The following is a 7,431-nucleotide window of genomic DNA, read 5'->3' as shown; positions in this document are numbered from 1 at the left end:
GATATTGAGCGCCTAGGACCTAAGTAGTGAGAAATTTGCGACCATTTAACAACTGACACAGTTTGTTCGCTGATTTCAAGTCGCTGATTAGCGGGCGAAATACATTTGTCTCTAAGTTGTCGCAAGTTTAATTTAGCGAGCGAGTTGGCAAATGCAATCTTGTCACAAAGTAAAAGCTATATCCTACCTATTTTGTAGCAAATTACTCGCTAATCTCGTTGGAAATCCGTCGCAGAGTTATAACAAATCCAAAACTGATCAAGAAAATTTTATAAGTAACTAGTCGCAATTGAGTCACTAATCAAAAGCTTATTTAGTGAGGAATTAGCGACCGTTTAACAACTGATATACTTTTCTCGCTTATTTCATGTTGTTACTAATTTATTAGAAAAAATATTAGTCCCAAGTTATTACTAATCACTAACCACTATATACATTCATGAAAAATTCATGAAAAAATCATTAAAAAAGTAATACAAATGATTTTAATTTATTTATTTTAAAATAAGATCATTGATATTTACATAAATATTTTCATATTTTTTTTAAAAAAATCTTATCTACCTTATAAAATATTTTTTAAAATTAAAATTCTTTTTAAAAAAATCAAAATGAAAATTTGAAAACAAAAGAAAAAAAAGTAACTCAAGAAACAAAAAAGTATTTAATTTCAAAATTTTAAAATGTATCTATAAGAAATTTTTTTTATTATTTCAAATAAAAAATTGCGTATAAGCATTATTTCTAATGCTTTAAATCAAAATTTGAAAATTTTATTATCGTTACATGAAAAAACTAAAATGAGCCCTATTATATATACTATATATGAGATTTGAGATCTTGTTATATATTGATGCAAGACGTAATCAATACCTATGTATATATATATATATATATATATATATATATATATATATATATAATTAAATTTAATAAATAATGCTAACAAACTTGATTTATACATATAATCAAACTTTACAAATAACATTTCAAATTTATAATCATAGCACACATATACAAATGTACACTTGCTATCATAGTTGTAAAAATCGAACCGGATCGACCGGTTCGAGCAAAAAACTAATGAATCGGATCCTAATTCAGTTCGGTTTACTCCTTGAACCGTTTAAGGAAAAAAACCGGTATGATCCAGTAAGAATCGGTGCAAACCGAAAGCAACCTCCACTTGCCTCTCAACCATTGCACTTCTAATTATTATATTTGACAAATACTAATTATATAGTATACAAAAACATCTAATTTAATTTAATTTTTGTTTTTTCTATTTTTCAAATTAATTATATTTTATATTAGGAATGATTAAATTAATTTTTATAAATACTTTGAGTTTAAGTTAATTAATGTGTATGTACAATTTTTATTATAATTAGTTATTTTATACAAATTAAAATTAAAATTTTGATAGTAAAAAATTATGAAAGATTATAGCATATAATTTGAATAATTGATATTCTCGAATTTAAACTGTATTTTATAAAATTTGATTAGTATATTTATTTTATGATTTAAATTAAAGATAATCATTTGAGTTCATTGATATATTAATAAATAAAATCTTACGTATTTTAAAAATAATTTTTATAATATTATATTTAATTTTTAAATTGTTATTTTATCTCAAATATTTTATAAAATTATTATATTACTGGTACATATTTTACTCTAACCTTAAAGTTTTCAAATAAAACCCTAATTCCATTAATCCCTAAATCAAAACAAGCAAAACATACGCAGAAGGGGCAGAAAAGAAACAGGGAAACAGAGAGGGGGAAATGGGAAGAAGAGGAAGGAGAAGAAAGGGACGGGATGGAAGGGAAGGCGCCGGGAAGACCGTCGTCGCCGTCGCCGTCGCCCTCAGATGAAGGTGGATGAGTGACTGAGAGAGAGTCGGACGTGAGGAAGGAGAAGAGAGATTGAGAGAGGGAGACGGAGAGCTCGAGAGTCGAGGAAGGGGAGGAAGGCTGCTCCCGTCATCACCGCCGATTCCGCCTAGACCGCCGCCGTCACCATTGAGGGAGTCACTGCCGCCGAATCCTAACCGTCGCTGCTGTCAGAAGAACGAACCTGGAAGGAGAAGGACGAGGTCCGTTCTCGCACTGTCCTGCTCCGCCGCCGCCGCTGCCATCGATTGGGGTCACACCGTTGCTGTTGCGCCCTGTTTTCGTTGATAGAGCCACTGTTGAGAGTCTGTCGTCAGAGAAGCATCGTCGGCGTTGCTGCTGTAAACTATTTCAGCTACTGCCCTGGTATTGCTCGGTCACCACAGCCTCCTTTGTCCTTGTCTCTGAATTCTGTACCATTCACGACCTATTTTGATTATTGTTATTCTTGCTTGCCGCTTCTGCCTTCGTCGAAGGGAGTGAGAACGCCGTCAAACAGAATGTGAGAAGGGAGAGGAGTTGTGTTCTTTAGCTGTCGCCGTCGTTGCCGAAACCAAGACAAATTTACCGGTAACTCTGCTGTTTCCATTCTTGAATTTGCGCTACTTCCATTTTGTTCCTTAGTCTTTTTCTGTTCTGGTAAGGAAAACCCATGTCTCTGTTTAACACTCCTGCTCTGCCTTCTCTGTTTGCTGATGGAACTATCATAGGAGATAGTGTTGATGATAATAAAGAACTGTTAGAGTTGTTGCTGCTGCTGCTAGTTTGGTTCGAGTCTGTTGCTGCTACAAACTAAAACAAAAGAGGGGTTTGCTGCGCTTAATTATCAAATTTCGGCTAATCGAGGTAGGGGGTTTAATTTAAACGGTTTTAATTTAAGAATGCCGACAAAGTTTATTGGATAACTGCAAATAGGTATAATAGTTGTGAGTGATTGATTGATTATATGAATGTTGAATTGTGGCTGAGATTGTGATTGGAATGATTGAGATTTTGGTTGGAACTTTGATTGAATTCGTTGATTTTGTCAAATTGATCATGCGTGGTTTATGAATTGTTTGATGAGGGATTGTTGTGAATTCTGTATTTTGATGGATTAAATTGAAATTTTTGTTATTAAACTGGTTATATGATTATTGTAATGGACTTAGTTGGTGATTGATTGGAGTTGGGTTTAGAGAATATTTGGAGGAATGAATCTTGAAATGTTGAATTGATTGTTGAGAATCTGAGTTTTGAAATTAAATGGAAACTTTGGAAGTAAATCGGATATTCAACAGTAATCGAAATGATAAGAGAGTAAAAGCTAAGTAAACTAGGATGAAATTCGTTGTTGGAATTTAATTTTGAGAAGTTTGAATTAACTGGAGAATTAGTTGTGATTTTCAAAATTAAACTGAAAAATCTGATTTCCTGCATTATCTTTAAATGAAATCGGTAACTTTGAAAAGTTATAACTAATTCCGTGATGATCGGAATTGTGTGAGACCAAGTCTGGATTAAGCTTGGGTATATAAGGAGCTGGACTGGGGAATTTAAGACATTTTTTTTAAGTATATGATTTATGGTGAATTTTTGAGTTATGGTTGTGGAATCTGATTTTTACTGCAGAATATTTAGAACAGCAGTAACTTGTTGGCTCTGCTGTGAGTGTTTCGAATTGAATTTTGAAATGGAACCAATTTTAAATGAAACTTTGGTCCTATTATTTTAATGCCGTAAAATTTCAGAACGGTTGGACTTGTAGTTTTAAAGATATGAATTTTTGAAAGATGATGCATTATGCAGTAAAAGCCAGATTCTGTTTCCTTAAATCAGTAACTTTGAGAGTTTATAACTTTGGATTCTGGATAGATATTGAGATGGAACCAATTGGAGGTGAAATTTAAGTATGTTTAGCATATGTGATTTAAATTTCAGGGCTGTCAATGTTTTAATGAGTAAGTTATGAGATTTGGAAGAGGATATGTTCATTAACTTTTAAAACAGAATTCTGCAGAAAATTACTTAACTTCTAAGTTATATAACTCCTTTATTAAAAATGATATTGATCTGGAACCAATTGGAAAAGAAACCTGGATCAGTGAAGTCGAACCACATTAATTTTTAAGATCGTTGGATTTAACTTGGATTTTATATTGAATTTTGAATATCACATGCTGCTGTTTTCTGATTTAAAGACACTGCAGAGCAGTCACGGTTTTGCTTCTATTCCCGAAGTTAGAGTAAGCAAAAAATTATGATTTTTCATTTAATAGAAAGCTTAATCCGAGACGGTCGTATGGATATAGAGTTTGTGTAATTCCGAATTTATTTGATATTTTAAAAACAAAATTGAAATTAGGCTGCCAATGTTGTTTTGGTAACTACCCTGGGTATAGGGTTTAAAAATTGATTTTTACACTATTATCAAGTATTTTGAGAATATATTGTTGTGGTACTTGCTGATAAAAGGTTGGTGAAATGTTGAGAAAGAGGAAACCCGTATGGGTGGCTAAGTTATATTTTTAGAGGAGGTTATGTTCGAATTTTTATAAAAGTATAAGGTTGTAATTAAAACGAATATTTAAGACTTGTTTAAAGACGATAATTTTGCTGATTCTTTTGAGAAAAGATTATTTGGTTTATGAGGTTGTTGGCAAGGGCGTGGAAAGAAGGTTAACATCCTCTATTGATTTAGTTGGTTGAACTTGCACAAATTACTACTGTAGAGTGATGTTATTGAACCTGTTTTCTGATGCAATCTCTTTTAATGGGAATCAATTGTTTGATTTTTGGTCAGTGTTAAATAGTCAATTATTGTACTCTCTTTTTTCAACGTCTCTTATCAATTATTCAGCTATTTGCTGGCTCATGCTATTTTCGACTCACCCTGTTCTCTTCTGTTGAGAGGAGCTGAAAATGAATCCTGTTTGTGTTTCTTGGTAAAGTTTCTACTTTAATTTCTCATCTTGCTTTCTTCTATTTGATTCTGTTGTTTATCTTGATTAATTTTTTTTGCGTGCAAACAAGAATCACATGATGTTGTGTAGTGTAGTGCAGTGGCTTTGATTTTGACTGCTGTTGGATTCTTTATAATTATAAAAATTCTTTTCTTTTATTTTTTGTTGAATTTCTTGCTACTTCTTTGGTGATCATCTTCTATAAATCCATTTATGGAATTTTTTATCATGGGTTAGTTTGGCTTATAGTTCTATGACCTCATGTATGGACACAAAATTTTCCATTTTTCTATTGATTCATGTTACTTTTCCGTAATCTGCAGAACTGATGAGGTAATCAACACTCAATTGATGGTTTCTCGGTAAATTCTCCAAAAATGGGTCAAGCATTGTTCTCCATATTTCAGCTGGAAATATTGGCATTACATTTGCAGCATGTAAATTAAATTATTAGTTTTATTATAGAATTATAATTTTTTAAATTATAATTATAGCATGTAAAGAATTTATGTAAATCAATAAAAAAATCAATTCTTTTTATACTTTCTTATTTTCTCCCTTCAAAAGCGTGGCTATATCTCCTATTGGCACGCTTTCGAAGTGTAGCTAACACTAACTCAATTGGCACGTTTCTAAAAAAGCGTGGTGAAAAGATATTGCTATACTTTTTGCATATTTGGAATGCTTTAAAAGCATAGCAAAACCCAGTTTTTTTGGTAGTGCGAGATACTTATCGATTTGTTACTAGTTTAAAAGGAATTTGCGATGACATTTTGCGATAGTATTACAACTAATTGACTACAGATTATTTCCTAGCAAATTAGCGACTATTTCGTAACTTTACTTTCTCATTTCGAATAGCTTTGGTTTAGCGACAAAATTCCTACAAATTTGATTAAGAATTTTTAAAGATTAGCTATAAATTTGCTACAAAATGTGACAGAGTTGCGATCATATTAGCGGACAACTTGCAACGAGTTAGGTTCGGAAAAATTCCTCTCGAATTAGCGTCAACTAATCATTCCATTTTGTCTACGAAGTTAGCTTGCATTTAGCGATGAGTCTGTTGCAGTAGAGTTTGTCGCTAATTAGCGACTACCGTTTAGTCTATTTCTTCTATGGAATTAGCTTTTACTTTAGTGATGGATTTGCGACTATCTATTCGGTAGCAAAAAAACTTTCCGATGAATTAGCGACTGTTGTGTTTGCCTCACTGATTTGCGACTTGTAATCAGCGAGGAAAGCATTAGTAGCTAGGCGGTAGCTAATCCGTCACAAATTATATTTTGCGTCGGATTAGCGACGATTTTACGACTCGTTTTGTGGTAGCTAATCGGCCATATTCTTGTAGTGTTTTATGCTATATTTTGACTATGTTTGTGTCTTCATTACATGATCATTAGTGTTTAGTGTCTATGTCTTAAAGCTATGAATGTTCCATGAATCTTTCACCTTTCTTAAATGAAAAATATTTTCTGAAAAAAAAAAAGAAGTACATGAATTTCGAATGCTATCTTGAAAATAGTTTAATTATTTTGATGTGGCGGCAATACTTTTTGTTTTCTGAATGAATGCTTGAACAGTGCATATTTTTTATAGTGAAGTTTATGAATGTTAAAATTGTTGGCTCTTGAAAGAATAATGAAAAAAGAGAAATTTTATTGATAATCTGAAAAATCATAAACTTGATTCTTGAAGCAAGAAAAAGCAGTGAAAAACACAAAGCTTGCGAAAAAAAAGAGGCGAAAAATAAAGAAAAAGAAAGAAAAAGAAAAAGCAAGCAAAAAAAGCCAATAGCTCTTTAAACTAAAAGGCAAGGGTAAAAAGGATCCAAGGCTTTGAGCATTAATGGATAGGAGGGCCCAAAGGAATAAAATCCTGGCCTAAGCGGCTAAATCAAGCTGTCCCTAACCATGTGCTTGTGTCATGAAGGTCCAAATGAAAAGCTTGAGACTGAGTGGTTAAAGTCGTGATCCAAAGCAAAAAGAATGTGCTAAGAACTCTGGGCACCTCTAACTGGGGACTCTAGCAAAGCTAAGTCACAATCTGAAAAGGTTCACCCAGTTATGTGTTGTGGCATTTATGTATCCGGTGGTAATACTGGAAAACAAGATGCTTAGGGTCACGGCCAAGACTCATAAAGTAGCTTTGTTCAAGAATTAACATACTAAACTAGGAGAATCAATAACACTATCTGAATTTTGAGTTCCTATGCATGCCAATCATTCTGAACTTCAAACAATAAAGTGAGATGCCAAAACTGTTCAGAAGCAAAAAGCTACTAGTCCCGCTCATCTAATTGAAACTAAGCTTCATTGATATTTTGAAATTTATTGTATATTATATTCTTTTTATCTATTTTGTTTTTTGTTGCTTGGGGACAAGAAACAATTTAAGTTTGGTGTTGTGATGAGCGGATAATTTATACGCTTTTTGGCATTGTTTTTAGGTAGTTTTTAGTATATTTTAGTTACTTTTTATTATATTTTTATTAGTTTTTATGCAAAAATCACATATCTGGACTTTACTATGAGTTTGTGTATTTTTCTGTAATTTCAGGTATTTTCTGGCTGAAATTGAGGGACCTG

At 32.3% G+C, this 7,431-nt stretch overlaps 1 long non-coding RNA gene across 2 annotated transcripts; it reads left to right on the top strand.

Annotated features, from left to right (window-relative positions):
- Nucleotides 1,726–5,280, top strand: LOC107624408. Of its 2 annotated transcripts, none has more exons than XR_002355702.1 (4): nt 1,726–2,267; nt 2,401–2,471; nt 2,612–2,747; nt 5,167–5,280. It is a non-coding gene; the product is annotated as an uncharacterized LOC107624408 (long non-coding RNA). The 2 variants fall into 2 exon arrangements; XR_001616879.2 differs by having other exon boundaries at nt 1,728–2,267; nt 2,378–2,471.

Source organism: Arachis ipaensis, chromosome B10 (assembly GCF_000816755.2).
Source record: "Arachis ipaensis cultivar K30076 chromosome B10, Araip1.1, whole genome shotgun sequence".
NCBI classification, from domain to species: domain Eukaryota; kingdom Viridiplantae; phylum Streptophyta; class Magnoliopsida; order Fabales; family Fabaceae; genus Arachis; species Arachis ipaensis.
The sequence above is the reverse complement of the archived record's forward strand: the minus strand, read 5'-3'. Positions and strand labels throughout refer to the sequence as shown.